Source organism: Halictus rubicundus, chromosome 15 (genome assembly GCF_050948215.1).
Source record: "Halictus rubicundus isolate RS-2024b chromosome 15, iyHalRubi1_principal, whole genome shotgun sequence".
NCBI classification, from domain to species: Eukaryota; Metazoa; Arthropoda; class Insecta; order Hymenoptera; family Halictidae; genus Halictus; species Halictus rubicundus.
In genome coordinates this window covers 5,429,704-5,451,643 of record NC_135163.1, presented here as the reverse complement: position 1 = coordinate 5,451,643, position 21,940 = coordinate 5,429,704, and the positions used below count along the sequence as shown (strand labels likewise).

Genomic DNA, 21,940 nt, shown 5'->3' with positions numbered 1-21,940 from the left:
TTTCAGTGTTTTTGACAGGTAAGTGCGCCGCCATGTTGTATTATCGTAATTTGTCGTCGCTAATGGTACGCTAATATTAAACGTCGTTATACATGTCTTTGCTTACCGGTGATTGCTTAGTAATCCTTCCAAAATGAAATATCAACGTTTAAAGCTGTGTAAATGTTTTTAATAATCCTTGGAGACCTGAATTTCGTTTAATTATTAAATTTTGTGAGGAAAAATTTCTCGTTAATATTTCACCGTAATTTCATGTCGTCATAATTTCGCTGATATTTAATGTTGTAATGTTGTGAAATCACGCGTCGTTGAATAATCGAGAGAATGATTGGATATTCTTCTAGCCATTAAATTTTTGGTACATTTAGGTACATATTGTTAGATCAGCGAGCACATTGTGTTGTTTACTATACGATTAGGCTAATGGATAAATTTAATATGGTAATTTGAATAGTAGCTCGTTTTTAATAGTCAAAATTTTTATCCTATCACACAGCCATCTTTGTAAGATGGTAAATATAAACGAACAACAATTTGCTGTTGGGTTAGACTAATAAATTTAGTATTGCAATTCGAATAGTATCTCGTTTTTAATAGTCAAAATTTTTATCCTATCACACAGCCATCTTTGTAAGATGGTAAATATAAACGAACAACAATTTGCTGTTGGGTTAGACTAATAAATTTAGTATTGCAATTCGAATAGTATCTCGTTTTTAATAGTCAAAATTTTTATCCTATCACACAGCCATCTTTGTAAGATGGTAAATATAAACGAACAACAATTTGCTGTCGGATTAGACTAATAAATTTAGTATTGCAATTCGAATAGTAGGCTCGTTTTTAATAGTCAAAATTTTTATCCTATCACACAGCCATCTTTATAAGATGGTAAATATAAACGAACAACAATTTGCTGTCGGATTAGACTAATAAATTTAGTATTGCAATTCGAATAGTATCTCGTTATTAATAGTCAAAATTTTTATCCTATCACAGCCATCTTTGTAAGATGGTAAATATAAACGAACAACAATTTGCTGTCGGATTAGACTAATAAATTTAGTATTGCAATTCGAATAGTAGGCTCGTTTTTAATAGTCAAAATTTTTATCCTATCACACAGCCATATTTATAAGATGGCAAATATAAAAGAAGAACAATTTATAGTTTTTTTAAAAATCTTTATGCCAGAATTTATAATAAAATCAAACTATATAAAATGTGTTCCTTGAATTTTAGTATTTTCAAAAGACCGGTTGAAAAATTTGTACAGAAAAATTCTGTTACAATTTTAAAAGCTTTTTTGTTTATTCAGTCGGTATAGAATTACAAAAATGCCACATCAATAATATATACACTATAGAGAAGCAAATCGACGAAATAAAAACTGAAACTTCTAAAATCCGTCCAGTATTTCAGTCTTTTAAATATTTACGGTGTTATGAAAATATAATAAAGTAAAATACATTCCACATGAAGCAAAATAGAACCTACCAAATTCTACGTGAAATATAAATTAGACGGTTTTAGTTCGTTCAGTGTATTTTCGTGCAGGAAATATGATTTTGGAAAATGTAAAGTGACCACTGTGAATCGTTATTGGTCAGTGTGCTGCAACATGGAATAACATAATGTGATCGAACGCATTCGTGGATTTGCATGTCAAACATTACGAACCTGATTTATGAAGATTAGTTTTAGTAGAATATGCCTGTGCCCGAGGCGATTTCGAGTCGAATTATTAATGTTTTTGACCTAATATTGTATATCTACATGTTAATTTCGGTGATATTTGCAACCGGGTTTCCAATTTTAAAAACTGATTCTCGAAGTTTACTTTACCCGAATAAATCAATTCTAAAAAATCAATAAACCTTACTCTGCGCCATAAATATTGATCAACGCGCTCGGTCAATCAACTCTTTATTCGTAATTACTAGACAGTGGACCTTTGTGCAAAATAAAAATTTTCCACCTGAATCGCAACAAACTGGAGTGAAATAAGAAGTTAGTTTCTTTTCAAAAATATGTTTGATAGGCTCGAAATAATGTCTTCGCTGTTTTAAATGACACCACCAATCAGTATAACAACAAATATCCAGATCTATATTTGTTTGTATTTGGATTTGGGGTGGATCAGTGTAATACTTTGTACTAACGAAACATATCTTTATTTAACACGTGTTCGCGACACCTTAACCTCACTTTTCTACGGATACAGAAAATGCCGTCCTACTTCCACGCTATACCGGACTCAACTCTGCTTGCTCGCCGATTTCCCGCTAGAGGCGTTGGACGTGCGGTTGCACAGACGTGCAACTCTATGATACGTTTCGACAATATTCAGATTCTAGAAAAAAATACAGAATAGATAATTCTCGTTAGCGAGGGACTAAAACGTTGCTTTATTCTTCACTTAATTTGTCCGCTAACGCAAACTTTCTTCGATTACTCTTCTTTTATGACTGCGCGCAGTATCTTGATATTCCCGGCCGGTATGTTCGCAGTGCTCACTATATTTTCGTTCGCGTCGAAGAGCCACGGCTAAACGAATTATTATGATATTTTCGCCCCGGCGTCTCGGCCGCGCAATTATTCGCGCATAAAGACTGCCGCGGGAATAGCGGCGCGGGGCGAGGATTTCTGAAATATTAAATCGCGATTAAATTGCAACGTAATTTCAAATTACGAGCGGCCCGGAACTAAATCTCCATGACAATTGACGTCACCCGAGGGAGCACCGGGACACGCCGATCTTCTCCGCTTTCGTATCTTTCCGCTCGACCTCGCCTCCTACTTACTAAATCGTCCTCGCGAACCTCTACGCTTCCTTTTCGTACCGAATTTCCTTTGTTTCCAACGCGATCATGCTATCATCGGCCCGTCTCCAGTCTCCAGATTGAAAAAGCGCGAGGGAAACGCGGTAGAGCGAGGGACCCAATTACTGTGCCCATATTATATTTATTTTTAAAGCATAATGAATATTAAAAAAGAGATATTAAATATTTTTTAAAATAAAGCATAATTAATATAGGGACAGTAAATGGTACCCCCATAGTAATTGGGTTCCTCATTCTGTACTTGTACTATAGATTCTGCATCTGTACATTTATTTTAACATTTTACATTTATTTTCGCTTGATAAATTAATAATATTATTCATATTTCGGTATATTCTGGTACGTTCTAGTGTATTCTAGAACATTTTGATTCTGTTCCATTTAATTTTCAAGTTCCAATATTTGATTCCTGATTCAATTTTGCACCAATCCGAAATATTAACTAACAGGAGATACGGTATTTAATATTTTGATCAAAAACCCTCGAGACAAATAAATGTCGACAATAGTAATTTGACGTTTGATGTTGATTGTATTGCTGAAAATGTTTGGAGCAAATGTAATTCATCGAATTAGTCATTCATGATTAATTAATGGGCTTTCCTAAGAGGACTTTAGAACGACGACTGAATTAATTTATTTAACTTGGACGCTTACGGAACCAGTATATCGACATCCATTATAGTTTTCAATATTAAATGTATAACGCGACGGTGGGGGATTGACTAAACTTTAATCTTGGAACAGTTGCGTCAGTGTGTTTTAAATAATTATTAGTTTAAAATTGCATAGGGCAGCAGCGGACTCCATAGTGCACCCAGTGGGAGGATTAATATAGACTTTCAAGATAATTTCTCGTTCACTTGTATTTAACAATAGCTTGACGATGGGTGTTGAAAGGAGTTTGTGTTAATCGGATCGCGGATCTTTATGCGTTCGAAGAATATATTTAAAAATATATAAAACAAATCGATACCTAAGAAACACAAGAAGAATATTTAATACCTCTATCAACGTTGCAAGTTCCAACTACAAATTGTAAAGTAATTCCAACTGGACGACGGTCTGAATTAGGATGCTCATCCTTGTGTATACAGTAAAAATGGCGTGGAATTTTTAAACGTTGAAAAGTGAGATTGGAGGTAGAATCCGAAATTTTAAGCTCTCGCGAATCTGCCGAGCGGCCATCTCGGTCAAGAAAAATATTTACTAGCTCTATTAACGCTGCAAGTTTTAACTAGAAATTGTACACTAATTCCAACTGGACGCCGGTCTGAATTAGGATGCTCATCCTTGTGTATACAGTAAAAATGGCGTGGAATTTTTAAACGTTGAAAAGTGAGATTGGAGGTAGAATCCGAAATTTTAAGCTCTCGCGAATCTGCCGAGCGGCCATCTCGGTCAAGAAAAATATTTACTAGCTCTATTAACGCTGCAAGTTTCAACTACAAATTGTACACTAATTCCAACTGGACGCCGGTCTGAATTAGGATGCTCATCCTTGTGTATACAGTAAAAATGGCGTGGAATTTTTAAACGTTGAAAAGTGCGATTGCAGGTAGAATCTGAAATTTTAAGGTTTCGTGAATCCACCGAGCGGCCACGTTGGAAAAGTATGGGTTGGGCGGACGGCCGTGGAGCTTTAAAAATCACGGGGCGCGCGTCTCGACGAAATACGAGAAACCGGGCACAAAGGGGTGAAGGAAGAAGGGGGTTGGAAAAAAAAGAGCACCGGGAACACAATGCGGCAGGCGTGGTGGCGTGCCAGCGACACGGCCGCCCGTAACTCTCGAAGCGCTTCGTTTCTTACGAATTCGTTTTCGAAATCCCCTTCTCCCGGCTGGAATTTTGAGTCCATTAACACAGCACGCTCCCCCAACCCACATGACATCTCCAAGTGCAAGCGTGTCCAATTAACAGCGACAAAAAGAACGATCTGTTCCGAAGAAGTAGCTTCAAAAAATCGGTTCGAGAAAAATTGGTAAATAAAGGTCGAAATGGCAGAACGAATCTTTGTTTTTTGAACGAATTTAGCTGAAGTTTATGGTAGACTTGCAATGTACACTATCGCTCAAAAGTATCCGGACACTTGCGAAATATGTATTAGCTGTTAATTATTTATTAGCTGTAAAATCGATTTTTATTAGTTTCTTATGAAATATCTAACGGTTTAAGTTAAAAATTACGAATGTGGAACTTACCAATACTACACTAAAATTAAATACGAGATTCATCGACGTATCCACAACGGATACTTTTGAGCGGTAGTGTACAAAAATGATACCAAAGAAGAAGACTATAACTGCCGCTAATTATTCTATAATACTGTCGAAGATGTCTGTTGCTTGGGGGTTAATACGACTTGGGGACAAAAGCGTCTCCATTTTGAAAAGAATACAGTCACCGAAAATGATATAGTCCACTACAAATTTGATGTGTTTTTGATTAATATCGTCTTAATTTTTGGTGGTCTCCGACTGGTATAGTTAGATGTGTTTTTGTTTTTGTTTTAAATTAACATCGCTTTATCAGAAACACATATTTCTTAAGAAAAAATATTTTATTTCGAAACTATTCAGACAATTAACATTTAATTTATTCAGGTACAGACCACTCTACGTTTGTAGTCAACTTAACACTAGAACTACCGGATGTACTAATAATTCTTTCTTCTAGAAATATTGGAATTATAAATATGTTTTCATGAGACAATTTTTTAATAAACTTCTCTATCCAAGTAGATATTTAAACAAAACCGGTACGAAATCTCTTTCTTGCATCTAGTGCTTGGTACTTCTAGTGTTAACGAAACAGGGATAATTACATCGTATATGTATTTTTAAAAATGAATTAAAATTACGAAGGAATTACTCATACATGCAATTCAATGATTTCAGGCATCTCCTTTCGGGAAGCAAACAACAATTGTCGTCAACTGTTCCGGTGCTGAATATGTCTGACTTATGAGGGGCTAATACTACTGAAGAATAATGCACCACGACACAATTGGTCTTCGAAACAGTCAGCAGACGTCGTAACCACTTTGTAATTATGGCCAGACAACGGATTTTACGCAAAATAAAAGTGGTCAGTATTGCAAGAAACACAGTCGTCACTTACAAATAATTTCTTTCTGGGAAAAGTTTCAAAGATTGTAAGTAGTACATCCACAGACTACAATTCTTCTAATCTCCTCACTGTTTATAATCATGGCTGCTAATTTCTGTCGCAAACCCATTGAATCCGCAGTCTAACTATAGCGTATACAGATCCACCATCGTCGGCAACTCCGAGCAGAAAATTCCGCGATATTTTTTCCGCGAAATTCCGCGCAGCTAATTTTCATAGCAAACGGGAACGGAAAAACCGAGGGAAAGGGTTGAGCGCCCGGTTAACGGATCCGAGTTTTTAATACGGGGATCGGGGTATCCGGAATTCGAAATTTCCCGGGAGCTGAGAGAGAGGGAGAGAGAGAGGGAGAGAGAGAGGGAGAGAGAGAGAGAGAGAGTCGTCGGAGAGAACTGCAGATTTATCTCCGAGGACCGATTTTCGAGTGATATCGCGACACAGCTGGCTTTTCCCCGCGGATCTCCGGGTTCGAGCTCTCGAATTTGTCGCAGTTTCGCGTATTATTAGTTTCACCCGACTTTATCGCGCGGCCAGTTATTATCCGGCGGAGTTTTATCGCGCGAACGACATACGCGTTCGCGCTGCAGCGCCGCGCAAATTATATTAAATAAGAAGGACTGCCTGAGATTCCTCGCGAGCCGCCTCTCGTGCGCAAACCGTGCGCCCTCGCTGCTCCACTCCGGAATATTTTCACCGTGAATTACGGCCAACCCGCCACTTGTCCTCCCACGCGCCTTTGCACATTTATTTTTCCACCGCGCAATGACGGATTTAGCGATCCTCGTCGTCGCTAATAACTCTCCGGGCGACAATGCGCGTCGATTCTACATTTTGCCCGCTTTGGAAAACTGATTCGTTACCCCTCGCGCGTAATTTTTATTACAGCGGGCCGGGCAGAACGAACGAATCTGTTCAATCACTTCGCAGGAAAGAGTGCTTGTGATTTTAGCGATTGTGTAATGGAGAGACTGATATACGGTTTGTTTTAATCTTTCTGCGAGATTGTAGTGGCGAGAGAGAGAGAGAGAGAGAGAGAGAGAGAGAGAGAGAGAGAACTTTATCTAGACTTTATACGTTTATGATAAAAATGGGTACGTGCAATTTTATACGAGAAAATGGCCGGTTCTAAGATTCTTAATTTGCAATTATTAAGATTCTAAAGATACATCCGTGAGGAATTATTCAACAAACTTATTTCTTTGGGTATATGTTACTTAACACTAAACCTACCAAGCATTAACTTCATCTGGTAAATATTGCCTTGTAAAAATGGCAACCCTAAATTTATTGTCCGTGATTTTCAATAAAAGAAATGCTTGGACAAGAAAATTTATTCCACTGTTTTCCATAAATGAATTTTTATAGTTTCAATAATTGTAAAATATAAAACCGGTCATTTTGACCGTGGTGTTAAAAAAATGGCTAAAAATATTGGGAAGCACGTTCTTGACATTGTGATAAAGTAATGTAAAATAGTCGGTTTTAGTGCTCCGTAAAGCTAGTGTTAAAGCGGTGGATATATTGCAAAAGATTTAAGGAAATCAGTGCACTAGTTTCAGCATAACAATTAGAATACATTCTCCTCTCCAAAATAATTTCCATCACTGTCCATGAGTTTACTCCATCTTGCAATTGATTAATGTAGTGATTGGACGATTCGAATTGAAAATAAAATTACAATTAGTCAACTGTGACGGTCACGAATTAATTGGTACACATAACATTTAAAAGAAGAAAGAAATTGCTATTTGCCTCGTGTGTGCAATCAATTGCAAAATTATTTTGCACAAAGATCCGCAGTCCAGTAATATCTTGATAATAAAATTGATCGTGTGGCTATTGTAGTCTGTAATGACTAAATATCTCCAATGATTAAATTTGATTTCGATTGAAAGGGAATTTAATTACGTACACATTTAGCGGAACTATAAATTCATTATACCGCAACGGGTTCAGGAACTTTTTCGTGCAAGAGGAGCCGCTGTATAGGCAGCAGTGATTATTGCAAACCTTTCAAGGTATATTATTATTAGACTGCGGATATTCATGCTGGATCAACGTTCTTTGATGCAATTGCAGCAAGCAAGAGTCGAACAGAAATTAACTCCCTCTCTCTTCTGAAGTTTATATTTTACAGAAAGCCTTTTAATAAGCTTATTGAGATCTCCATTCAAAAGGAAGCTGAATAATTTCCCATCGAACAATATCTCCTAAAAAGAATTTATATTACTCGGGACAGCTGGTTGATTTATGAATAAAATTGATTTCGCTATCGAGCAATTTCTCAATTCTCTCGGTGTTCAAGGGAACATGACGATTCACGTATTTTTCAATTATTTTCACTGTTCCACCTACGTGTTTTTCGCCCATTCATATCACCCATAAACGCGTAAAACCCGCAGTCCCATTCTTGTCTGTTTCACGGGGTAGAACGAACTCTGCGGAAGAACGTTCCGCCATAATGCTGCTAACGTCCCGGGGCAGGAGAATGTGTCCTAACCACGAGTTTGGAAAGAGAGAAAGCTCGTGTGGCGGACGTGCACCGATCGCGCGGAATAATTTACGAGGTTGTCCGGCGTTAGTCGGTGTCCAGTGAAATGCTGTATCTTGGCGGTTGTCCGATACGTCGACGTCCGGGGTCGACACGGTTCGGTGAAATCACCGAATCACTCGAGGAACAAGAAGGACCTTGTGCGTAATTTATGCTCCCCGACGAGTTCTCGCGACCTGTGCACCACCAGTTCTCCGATGTATTGGTCAATCGAACGTGACTCGTCAATTTCGATCCGCGCGAACCCTCTCCGACACGGCTCGCCCGCCATTGGAGAACTGTGTAGGAACCCCTGATCTCGAACTTTTTGGGCAGGGTTTCTTGCTTGGCCCTTTTAACGATGGAGCGCTCTAGTTTGCTCCTGGGTGCCAATAGTCGGTTGTGTATGAGCTTAGAGTGACGTTAGGTTTACGAGGAGAAAACTAGTGTTCGCAGTAGTTTTGTGATAGAATTTTGTGTAGATTGCTCTGTTCGAGTGGGATGGTCGAAGTAGGCGTGGTCAAGGTGGCCCTTGATTTTTATGCAGCCAAAACAGTGCTTTGCGGAGCAATGTGTGTCCACTTCGTTAGAGCAACGTCTCGTAGCAAATAATATTACAGAAAAAGGTAGAAAGATCATCTAACTCGCACTTTGTGTAAACTGCCTCGAGTAGGCGTGGCTTCCGTGGCTCTCAATTTTAATGCAGACAGAACAGTGCTTCATGGAGGAATCTATGTCCATGTTTCTTCTATAGTAGCGTCCCACAGAAAGTACCATCGCAGAAAGGTGTAGAAGATCATCTATCTCGCTTTTTCTGTGTACTACCGGTAGGCGTGGCTTCTGTGACTCTCGATTTTATTGCGGACGAAATGGTCCTTCATAGAGCTCTCTATGTCCACGTTTCTTCTATAATAGCGTCCCACAGCAAGTAATATCACAGAAAAAGGTAAAACTCGTCTACCACGCTCTTTCTGAATATAAGGCTCCGAGTAGGCGTGGCTTCGGTGGCTCTCGATTCTATTGCAGGCAAAACAGTCCTTCATGGAGCTCTCTATGTCCACGTTTCTTCTATAATAGCGTGCCATAGCAAGTAATATAGAAAAAGGGTAAAAGCTCATCTACCACCACGATCTTTGTGTGTAGAATGCTCCGAGTAGGCGTGGCTTTGGTGGCCCTCGATTTTATTACAGACAAAATAGTCCTTCATGGAGCTCTACGTCCACGCTTCTTCTATAATGGCGTCCCACAGCAAATAATATCACAGAAAAAGGTAAAAGCTCGTCTACCATGCTCTTTCTGAATATAACGCTCCGAGTAGGCGTGGCTTCGGTGGCTCTCGATTCTATTGCAGACAAAACAGTCCTTCATGGAGCTCTCTATGTCCACGTTTCTTCTATAATAGCGTCCCATAGTAAGTAATATAGAAAAATGGTAAAAGCTCATCTACCACCACGCTCTTTGTGTGTAGAATGCTCCGAGTAGGCGTGGCTTTGGTGGCCCTCGATTTTATTACAGACAAAATAGTCCTTCATGGAGCTCTACGTCCACGCTTCTTCTATAATGGCGTCCCACAGCAAATAATATCACAGAAAAAGGTAAAAGCTCGTCTACCATGCTCTTTCTGAATATAAGGCTCCGAGTAGGCGTGGCTTCGGTGGCTCTCGATTCTATTGCAGACAAAACAGTCCTTCATGGAGCTCTCTATGTCCACGTTTCTTCTATAATAGCGTGCCATAGCAAGTAATATAGAAAAAGGGTAAAAGCTCATCTACCACCACGATCTTTGTGTGTAGAATGCTCCGAGTAGGCGTGGCTTTGGTGGCCCTCGATTTTATTACAGACAAAATAGTCCTTCATGGAGCTCTACGTCCACGCTTCTTCTATAATGGCGTCCCACAGCAAATAATATCACAGAAAAAGGTAAAAGCTCGTCTACCATGCTCTTTCTGAATATAACGCTCCGAGTAGGCGTGGCTTCGGTGGCTCTCGATTCTATTGCAGACAAAACAGTCCTTCATGGAGCTCTCTATGTCCACGTTTCTTCTATAATAGCGTCCCATAGTAAGTAATATAGAAAAATGGTAAAAGCTCATCTACCACCACGCTCTTTGTGTGTAGAATGCTCCGAGTAGGCGTGGCTTTGGTGGCTCTCGATTTTATTACAGACAAAATAGTCCTTCATGGAGCTCTATGTCCACGCTTCTTCTATAATAGCGTCCCACAGCAAGTGATATCACAGAAAAAGGTAAAAGCTCATCTACCACGCTCTTTCTGAATAAAACGCTCCGAGTAGGCGTGGCTTCGGTGGCTCTCGATTTTAATGCAGACAAAATGGTCCTTCATAGACCACTCTATGTCCACGTTTGTTCTATAACAGCGTCAACTAGCAAATAATATCATAGAAAAAGGTAAAAGCTCATCTATCACGCTCTTACGGTTGAAAACGCTCCGAGTAGGCGTGGCTTCGGTGGCTCCCAATCTTAATGCAGACAAAACAGTCACGCATTGAGGGTTCTATGTCCACGTTTCTTCTATAACAGCGTCAACTAGCAAATAATATCATAGAAAAAGGTAAAAGCTCATCTATCACGCTCTTACGGTTGAAAACGCTCCGAGTAGGCGTGGCTTCGTTGGCTCCCGATCTTAATGCAGACAAAACAGTCATTCATTGAGGATTCTATGTCCACGATTCTTCTATAATTGCGTCCCATGGCAAATAATATCACAGAAAGATGTAGGAGGTTCATCTATCTCGCTCTTTCTGTGTTAAATACTCGGAGTAGGCGTGGCTTCGGTGGCTCTGCGTTCCAACACAGCCAGATGCAGTGCTCTACAGGGCAAAATTCACAGTGACCTCCCCCAAACTTTGATAGTACATTATCTAATTTACTCTCGCACAAAGTAAACTGTCATCATTAAAATCGGGCTATTCCATCAACAATGATTAATAATTTTAGCATCTTTGAAGCCAATTGGTAGGTTCGAGGCAGCCACGCGTCTGTTCTAATTGCGTTGATCGGAGTCGCGGTTATGTTACCATCTCCTCGCGCTAATTAACACTATTGACGCGCCGTATTTCGCCCGTTATCACGAAACTGTGCATTTGTAAGGATCGTTCCGCGGACCGCTGACCCCTGTACATAAATAGCAAACAATCTACCGCTTCGCCTGCTGCTATTACCGAACCCGCACGTAGAGTTGCCCGATATCCGGTTAGCACCGAAGTTCCGCCGTCGATAATTCGATTTTAATACCAACGAGCCGCGCCCGATACTCGGCGATGCAATCTTTTTTTCCGCGCGATCATTAGCTCGCTATTGTTTTCCTGGGACGGCGAAGAAAATCGTGGACGGAGGAAGGCGAGGAACGAAGGTAATCAGCTGGCACATGGTACATCCGCGCATATTTACCGTTCCCGAGTCTGCATGAATAACGATCCCGAAATTTCGGGAAGAGCCGTCGCCATAAATACGCCAGGGGAAACGTTGCCGCTCGTTTTCGAGGGCGATCCGACATTCCTCGTGTCGCGTTGCATCTTGCAACGTCTATAGAGCGGAACTTTAGGCGAAATAAAAATTGTCCACATCGGTTACGACTCCCAGGACACAAATAAAAATTTGTTTCTCTGTTTAAGAGCGTCCCCTAGTCCAGAGCTTTGGAAAATCAATTTTTTCTTTCGTTTCGAAAAGCAGAATATCCCCTTAATAACAGAAGTTTCGTGGAGTTCAGTGTGATTTCTGTATCGAGGTCACACGGGTCGTTTGGATAGCGTAGAATTGTATAGGATGCCCCGCGGGCCACTGTTTTGGCTCCGTTGGAACTCAGAGTCACGGAAGCCACGCCTACTCGGAGCATTTTGAACGGAAAGAGCGAGGTACAAGATCTTCTACCCCTTTTTATGATGTTATTTGTTCTGGGACGCTAGTATGTACTAAACGTGGAGATAGATTGCTTCACGGAAAATTCGGAATCACCGAGGCCCCGCCTACTCGGAGCATTTTAGAAAGGAAGATCGAGGTAGATAATCTTCTAGCACTCTTTGTAATATTATTTGATATGAGACGATATTATAGTCGAAACGTGGGAATAGATTGCTCCATGAAGCACTGTTTCGTCTGCATTAACATCTAGAGCCATCGAAGCCACGCCCACCCGGAGCATTTTGAACAGAAAGAGCGAGACACAAGACCTTTTACCACTTTCTATAATATTATTTCTTATGGAACGCTAGTGTGTACTAACCGTGGACATAGATTGCTCCACGAAAATTCAGAGTCACCGAAGCCCCGCCTATTTGGAGCGTTTTACACAGACGGGCTTTGTACTTTTTCCTGCAGCGTTGTACGTTATGAACCATCATGCTAAAGGCGATGTGAACATCATACATTGCTCTGTTGAACACATTTCCGACGCAGTTGACATCGAGAGCTACCGAAGTCACGCCTACTCGGGGCATTTTAAAGAAAAAGAGCAAAATAAAGATTTTTCTACCATTCTTTTTGACTTGTAAAAAGAAAATCCCTGAAAATCCTCCGTACCTCGATCTACGGAAAAATCACCTGCGCGAATGACAATTTATACAAAAGACCCTGTAACAGTACAATATACCCTCACACTCTTTCCAAGTTTCGAGTCGTTCGACCAGCGAATCGATTACCATCTCGGTGCCGGGAAATAGAGGAGAAGGGGTGGGATCGAGGGGTGGATATCGTTGAGCCGGAAGGATCAAACGCGTAACGAGAAGGACAAGGGGAAGCTGGTTCGATCCACAGCCGGTACTTCCGGCAAGATTAGGCGTCTCGCGAGACGTTCGACGAAGCGGATCCAGGCGGATCCAAAGCGGAGACGGAGCGTAGAGTAGTACATAGAACCGTTCCGATAAAATTAGCCGAAAACCCTCGACGGTTGAGCGGCCGCGATATTAAAGCGGGTAAATGAATTTCGGATGAAAAGTGTAACGACGTTGTATATGCCCCGTCTATCCGGCATAGTTAACCGGAGAGATGGAAACATCGAGCAGCGCTGCGCTCGCATGGCCGGGGCACGGCAAATTTAATAATTCACGCCGCTAGAAAATAGCGCATCCAAACTGCCGTACAAACTTTACCTACCAAAAATTAATTACTCGATTAATTACCGCGCGATGAAGCGTCACGGAGGCGAAACGTTCCCGTCGAATTAATTACGGGGACGTCGGGCCGTCGTCGTCGTCGGCGGCGGCGGCGACGTCGTTTCGTTTTCGGAAAAACACGACGTCGTAAATTTTCCTTTGGGATAGTCCTCCTCGGCCCCCCGACAACGCGAGGAATCTTAGCGGTAAGTAATCAGTTCGCAAAGATTCGACGTCGTCTGCGCGGAAAACTTTCCAACGGAAGACAGATAGATAGATAACCCCGCGTGCGGCCCGACGAACGATCGATTTTCATTAAGGAAATACCCGGGGCAAGTTACGATCGCTGCGACATATTTCCCGGAAAGTTTGATCGCGTCTTTACTCGATCCCGAAAAATTCAACTTCGAGAATTTTGTTTCGGTGTCGAGCGATTCTGAACCAGCACGATTTTTCCGTCGTTTATGCGTCCTTTTAAAACGAACACGAGCACATTTTTGTACCGACTTTTAGCCACTGATTAACCGTGTTTTATCTGTCCTTTAATTATGCAGTGTAGCTTCGAGGATTGCTATCATTTCCGAAGCCTGCTCTACTCGTTTACCTCGGCTGTGCTTGTACAGAGAAGATCTTAATTTACTAGACGTTTCCACGTAGGATAACATGGTTGCCGATGCGCAATCCGAATTACATATGAACATTTATATTGTATTTTACCGTAATCAATTCATGTAAGAATCGAAAATGAATGAATAAAGACATTGTAATGAAAAGGCGTATCTGCGTATTTAATTATTGAACCCCCAATTTTTCCTGTTCGTCTTTACTTGTCGTTGAGTTAAACTACTGAATTTTCTGCCACCTCTTCCAATATCATTTTCTCCCAACAGAAAATGCGATTTTTCGTAAAATTTCCGAAAATTTCGACCGGCTGACTTGCCATAGACTTGTACTACTGAAATTTCGAAAAATTTCGACCGTTTGGCCCGACGTTGACTTATACTACTGAAATCTGGAAGCTTCGCATAATTTTCGACCGTCTGGCTCGTCGTTGACCTGTACCACTGAAATTTCCGAGAATTTCGGTCGTCTGACTCGACGTTGCCTTGCACTACTGAAATTCGGATACCTCCTTCGATATCATGTTCTCCTAATACAAAAGTTCAAATTTTCCCGAAAATTTCGTGAAAATTTCGACCGTCTGGCCTGTCGTTGACTTATACTACTGAATTTCCGAGATTTTTGGCCGTCTGACTTGACGTTGACTTGCACTACTGAAAATCGGATACCTCCTTCGATATCATGTTCTCCTAATACAAAAGTCCAAATTTTCCGAAAAATTTCGCGAAAATTTCGACCGTCTGGCTTGTCGTTGAGTTGTACCACTGAAATTTCCGAGAATTTCGGCCGTCTGACTTGACGTTGACTTGTACTACTGAAATTCGGATACCTCCTTCGATATCATGTTCTCCTAATACAATAGTCCAAATTTTCCGAAAAATTTCACGAAAATCTGGACCGTCTGGCTTGTCGTTGACTTATACTACTGAATTTCCGAGAAGTTCGGCCGTCTGACTTGACGTTGACTTGTACTACTGAAATTCGGATACCTCCTTCGATATCATGTTCTCCTAATACAATAGTCCAAATTTTCCGAAAAATTTCACGAAAATCTGGACCGTCTGGCTTGTCGTTGACTTATACTACTGAATTTCCGAGAAGTTCGGCCGTCTGACTTGACGTTGACTTGCACTACTGAAAATCGGATACCTCCTTCGATATCATGTTCTCCTAATACAAAAGTCCAAATTTTCCGAAAAATTTCGCGAAAATTTCGACCGTCTGGCTTGTCGTTGAGTTGTACCACTGAAATTCCGAGAATTTCGGCCGTCTGACTTGACGTTGACTTGTACTACTTAATTTCGAATTTTTCGAGCCTGACTCATCGTTGACATGCACTACTGAAATTTTGAAAATTTCGTCGCCTGGCTTGACGTTGACTTGTACTACTGAATCGATTCTCGGAAATTTCAGTAGTACAGGTCAACGTCAAGTCGGACGGCCGAAATTTTCGCGGCAATTTCAAAAATTTTGCTGTTCCCGAAATTTTCGAAGACATTAATTTGATTCTAATATCTACTATGCGTGTCGAGGGTGTAGAAAGAAGGACACATGACTGTTCTAACTAAATATTCTTTATTTTTCACCAAATAAATTACAATGTAAACGTGTATATTACAAAATAGAATTAAAATGTAGCGTACGGGCTGTTTCGCATGCAATAGGATTTGGAGTCTGCATGTATATATTTGATCAGATTTGATTGCGTCGACTGCTATACCTCGTCTCTGCGCTGTTAGCCTCGTGTATTCTGCGTCAATCGATGCGGGAAGATTGCTGTCGGCGTTGAAATTTATTATACCGTGGTTCTCGGTCCGTCGATCGTCTATACCGCCTTGTAAAAATCTTCGAGATTTCCCAACGCGAACGTTCTCCTCATTCCCGTCGGTCTGCGCGCGATTGTAATTTCCCCGTGTTCGCAACAACCGCAGAAACTCGACGTCCAAGGGGACGTTCTTGACGTCGCTGAGGACGTCTTCCGTCTACAAAGATGCCCTGTTCGCGAGCATTATTTGCCAACGAGCAAGCGAACCGTCTGTAACTCTTTATTATCAAATCGTGCAACATTAAAGTGTCGGATTTCAAGAATCAACTAGACCGTGGATATTTATGCATTTATATAATAAAAGTAGGTCGAATGCGAAAGAGTGAAAACGTGTACAGAATACAACGATAATGTTGTTACTACTTTCACAACTCGTCTAGATTATTGAGGAAAGAAATAAATGTCTACAGAAATAAATTACGTAAAAATCTACAGTCTTTTTATTTGCGACATATGCAATATATGTTTATCGGAAGTAGACAGCGGATTTTATGCACTCATTGTAAAAATGGGTAGGTGGGTCCCTGTTCTGGTAAATTGCTTTAATATCTCGTAATGGAGATACGTCGCACACTTAATGGAATATTTGAACAAGAAAGAAAATTCTAAAATACTGAATAATAAATCAGTGAAATATCCCGTACCCTGTTTCGTATTAAAATACAAAGAATCGGGCACGAACTTTTGCACTGATCAAATATAATATAAATGTAAATGAATAATTATAATTTCTTCGTTAATTTCCTAGACGGGCAAGACAATGTGTATTCATCCTACATTCACGTTGAATTGAACGCTTAAATATTGACAACAGGAGAACAAAATTTTAGAAGCTACCCTTACTTTCCTATGGCTAACAATAAGCGAAACATTCAATAATATTTTTCATTCAACAAAGACACAATGTCTCGATTTGTTAGGCAGGATTAATTCAGAAAATTTTTAGTAGGCAAACATTATTAGTTGCAAGCATTGACCAACTCGTGACAAGGACACCGGGCGCGGGACCACCTTACACATTTTTGCAGGACATCTGTGCGATCCCGACCGATAGTCGCGAACAGCGTCGCGCAAGGACAAGACACAACCCTCCCCCTATTTCCGCCCCCGGGTTGCTATTATTACCGCAGTTTCGCTATTACTCGCGTTGTCACCGGCTGCAACTGGAAGTGCGACGCGGAACGATGTTCCTCGTCCCGACTAATGGATTCTACAAATTAGGCGGCGCCAACTCGGGCATCGTGGTCGCCGGTAGTATCGTTCCCAGCGACGACACCCTAGACAGGTTCGAGACGGTTTGCGATTCAACGCGATACCCTATCGCCCATCCCCTTTCGTCGCGCTCGAGATTCTCCGTTGACAATCACAGACTGCAGGGACAAATGAATGAATGATTACGACGATGATTAATAAGTTATACAATATTTTCAACCTATCCAACATATTAACCCTCCTGCTGCCAGCCCCCAGACCAAATTGAATTTGCAACAGGCCATTCGACAGCTTATCCGAAGAACATACTTTGTGCCAATTTTCAACCCTATCTGTCGACATGGGGGGTAGTAACGGGGTGACAAAGAAAATCAGGTTTCCCCGTAGTTTCTCTTATCCTCTTCGATCAAAAATTCTGAAAAAAATCAGGCGTATTTCAGCTATTGGAATGCATATCTCTGAATTTTTTTCAGAATTTTTCGCTTCGAAACCGAATTTTAACGAATTTGAACTTTTGAAGTGCCGATTTCTTGTAGAAGTTATATGAGATACTAAGTTTATATTTTTACAGATTCAGTATCCCATTATGGTTGTTAACATACAATTTTCTCAGATTTTTCAAAGTGGGGGCACACGGTCAAAAAGATCAAATTGCAAATTTAATTTGGTTTGGGGGCTCTTTTGACCTCCTTATCCGGCTACATCTTTTCTATTTCTCTCCATTTTGTGGCAATTCAGGTGGAGAAATTGTATTTGTGTATTTTTAATTGTATTTTGTATTTCCTTCGATATAAGGCGATGGCTGGGGACCGGCTTTCGTCGTATTTCGAATGAAGAAGAAGCGGGGAGAGGAGTAAGAAAAGAAGGTTGGAAAGAACGGAATTCTGCGATGAAAACTGCACCGTTTAAACGCTATCCCGACAGTTCTAATAGAACGAAGCGGAAGAACAATGGCGACGATCCACTCCGCCGTTAGCAGTTTGCGAAGTCATCGGGAATTATTAATTGTAACGAACTTATACGATGAAAGCGTATTCGACGGAACACAACCGAGTCCACGGAGCCCGGATAGGAGACCGAGCGAAATTTTCGCAGGGTTGGGGGGAATATTTGCGGAAGGGAGAGAGGTTCTCGTGGGAGGCACGTTTAAGTGGCGGCACCGGAGGAAGTACCTCCGCGAATCCGTAACCTGTCCGCTTCTGGCGAGCTCGGACGAGGAGGAATTCCGCGGATCAAACGAGGGAAGAAAGAAGCTTCTTCGGGGTCATTATGAAATTGAAAATTCGTAGCTGCACGGATTCCCTCAACCCTCGGGAATGCCAGCGATTGTTACTCCGCAAGATCTTCTGCGAAGACATTTTTTTAAAAATATTAGAACCTAGCATTGCGCTAAAAGTCCAACAGACGTTTGAAGACATTTTTAAAAAATCCAATAATTGGACTCGTCTTAAAAAAAAGTGCTTTCCTCCATTTTCGTTTGTCTCATTAATTTAATAATTTAACTTCTAGTGTCACCGTTTAAAGAAATACATGGTAAAACACAAATAGAAAAGAATCCAATTTTGTTGCAATAGCCAGAATCAAAAATGCCAGTGAATTTTTACCTCGAGGAAAGTGTATGAGGGTTAATAGTCCTAATCAGAGATCGAAAGAATTTCGAAACTTTTTAATAGGATCTAATTGAAACGTAGACAGTAGAACTTTTTAATAAATGTCCTCGCATTATAATGGGAACTTATAAGTTCCCATGGGAATGCGTAAAGAAAACTTCTTCTCAAAGAAAGTACAAGTTTTAATTCCAACAGAACTTGTGAAGTATAAAAATATATATTTTACTGAAACAGGGATACACAGTTTGTTCATTAATATCAAAAAAGCTCTCTCGATTACTGCAAGTGTTATTTACTGATAATATTTACTTGGATATATTTACTATTTACTTCCCTTAGTCTTATGACCTTTCATAATAACATGGAATTTTGATTTGTACAGATCCGAAACTATTTATTCCACGGGAACAATTTTTAAGGAAGTTCCTAAGATCAAGATTTCACAAAAATTTCCACAAAAATTGTACAGACTTTTGAAATTAATTCGTCGAATGCCTGATATTATTAAGTTGAAACCAAAGCAGCAATATTTGAAAATTTATCTCGATTATCTCACCGGTTCAAGTTTCACATCCCCTTTTCCATCGCAAACGCGTAAAACCCGCAGTTTACTATGAATGCATAACATCTCTGCAGTGGTCTACATCACGATCAAGATACGTTGAATTAATTGCTCGGGTTGCAATACGATCGGCAGCGCAGCTGCAACAAGATTTAAAAGACGGAATAAATTAATATCGCCGGTTAGAATGGTAATATCGACGCGGCCCCATAGAAAACGCAAGAGTTCCAGTGGGATGATTTATCTGCGGGCCGATGTTGCCATTGCTAGCGGATTAATAGTTTCGCGGGAGTGACAGACAGCTTGATAATAATTTATCGGGGTGCGTTCATGTAATTGCTATCGAACCATCTGGGAGCAACCGGATTGATAACGGGTCCATCGGTGAACGTCACCGATTCGCTCTCGCCCTCGCTCGTCCGACGGATTCGGCCCGAGTGAAATCATGAAACGAGCATGAACGATCACGCGGACAATCGTTGGTTAACGTGTCGTTAACGGGGCCGTTGATTAAGCAGTCGAACAATTAATAGTTCTACATCCTGGCCATTTCAATCGATTCAACTCGGACGTTGTTCTTTCCTCGGGTTTTCCTCGTTGTTCTCGCACGAGACACTTAACTGTATCACCCGATTTACTCGTAACCTACCGGTTGCATCGAAAAATGTTTCAAACAAACATTGTTAGATATTAATCGGTGCATACAGTGTGATAATTTGTTTTTTTATATATCACTTTGTTGTCGAGATACGAAGGCGACCTTGAGTTTTCGTCTCATAATACGTGACATTTAAATATGCCGTTTGAAAGAGGTTTGAACGCCGAGTAAAAAAGTATTGAGGTACGTGGGGTGAAAAAGTAATAATTATCGAGATATTCTTTAGTTAATCTTTGGCTCACCAACGAGCAGGTGACGGGTATTAGATTAAAAAATTGCAGAGATTGATCACGTTTAATCAACTCGGTCAATTTGACAGGCAGTTATTTAATAAACCAACGTTCGATAAATAACAGTGACGTCAGTATCTTAAACGCACATTGTAAGAAAACATTTTTCAACGCTTTATTTGCTATACCGTGCGTAGTAATCGTTATGATCGAGTGTTTGCGAAGTACCTCATTTCATTCATTCGTATTAAATTGATTTGTCGTCTGCATGTTTACATTTCGTATGATTGATTGATTTATTTTATTCGTAATCCGTTCCGGTACAACGTCGAATCAGATTGAACGTTGATTTTTGTACCAATTTATTTAATTGATTTACGGTCGCGCGCTCATCAATAAGTTACACACGGCGATAGAAATGAGTTGTATGATTCAGCTAACAGATTCTGAAATGAAACAGAGGGGATCGCTTCGGACAGCAAACGGTTAATTCGTGTTCTGACGGAAGAGAGAATCCCGGCGCTCTAACAATGCAAATCGATGGCTCGGAGACAAAAGGGAAGACGTCGAACCGGAAGAACGGTTGAAGAGGTTGAAAGGTCGCGGTTCCAGCGAAATAAAACAGAACGGGCTGTGATTCGATCAAACGGTCGCAACGGACCGGGATCAAAGGCTCGAATAAAGTGAATTAACGAGCGTAGGTTCGACCGGGCAAATCGGCCAAACATTTTCCCTTGTATGGCGGATAAAAGAGAATGCGTTATCATTGTAATCGTAAGCGCAATGGGGAATCAATCAGGACACCGGCATAATCCTGTCTCGCCGCAAAATGGGTCGCATCCTCATTTCTCATGGCAGTAAATTTCATTCCCACGTCCACGTCTACGGTTCGGTTCCGTCAAAGTGTCGCAGAGCTCTTCGAAACTTCGACTCTTTCGAGTCGCAGGATCCTCGTCGGTCGGAAAATCTGAATTTTTTGGTCCCCATAGGCTTTCGGCCGGCGCGACAGCGATTCATCACCGAATTCCCGAAGGCTCGGCGAAGCTGTTTCGGAGAAGCGTCCCCGTGTCAGTGGGAACGGTGTCCCGCAGGAAACCGGCCAAAGACGGCAGCATCACCGTCGTCGTCGTCGTCGTCGTCGTCGGCCCCGACGTGTTCCTCGATGTCCCCGCCGGCACGTCTTTCCGGGCGCATCTTTGCGACACATTGCGAATTTTTTCCTGTTCGACGATCGTCCCCCCCGCCTCTTTCTTCCATCCCGGAGGAGTTTATCGATCTTATTATCCGGGACTTCCGGCCGGGAGCGGTTCCTCCTTCGGAGAGCCATCGAGTTGTCGTTCGGGCGCGAAGTTATTTTACGCGTCGGTGAGTCAACGGAACAAAGAGAGAACTATACTTCTCCGGAATGGAGTATAGAAAAGAGTTGACTTCCTCCCTGCGTGACACAATGGTGGATCTCGGGATCCATTTTCAGTTGTATTTGTTAAGTTATATGTGGAATACACGCGATCCGGTATATTACTTTATACTTTGCTATGTTCTGTCATATTCTACTATATTCTTGTATTTATATTCTAGTACATTCTAGTATATTTTGCTACATTCTAGTA

The 21,940-nt window shown here is 41.0% G+C and overlaps 1 protein-coding gene across 1 annotated transcript in view; it reads right to left on the bottom strand.

The window, feature by feature from the left end:
- The window catches only part of LOC143361211 (hemicentin-1), a 261,168-nt gene that overhangs the window by 83,156 nt on the left and 156,072 nt on the right, over positions 1-21,940 (bottom strand). The window lies entirely within an intron of this gene.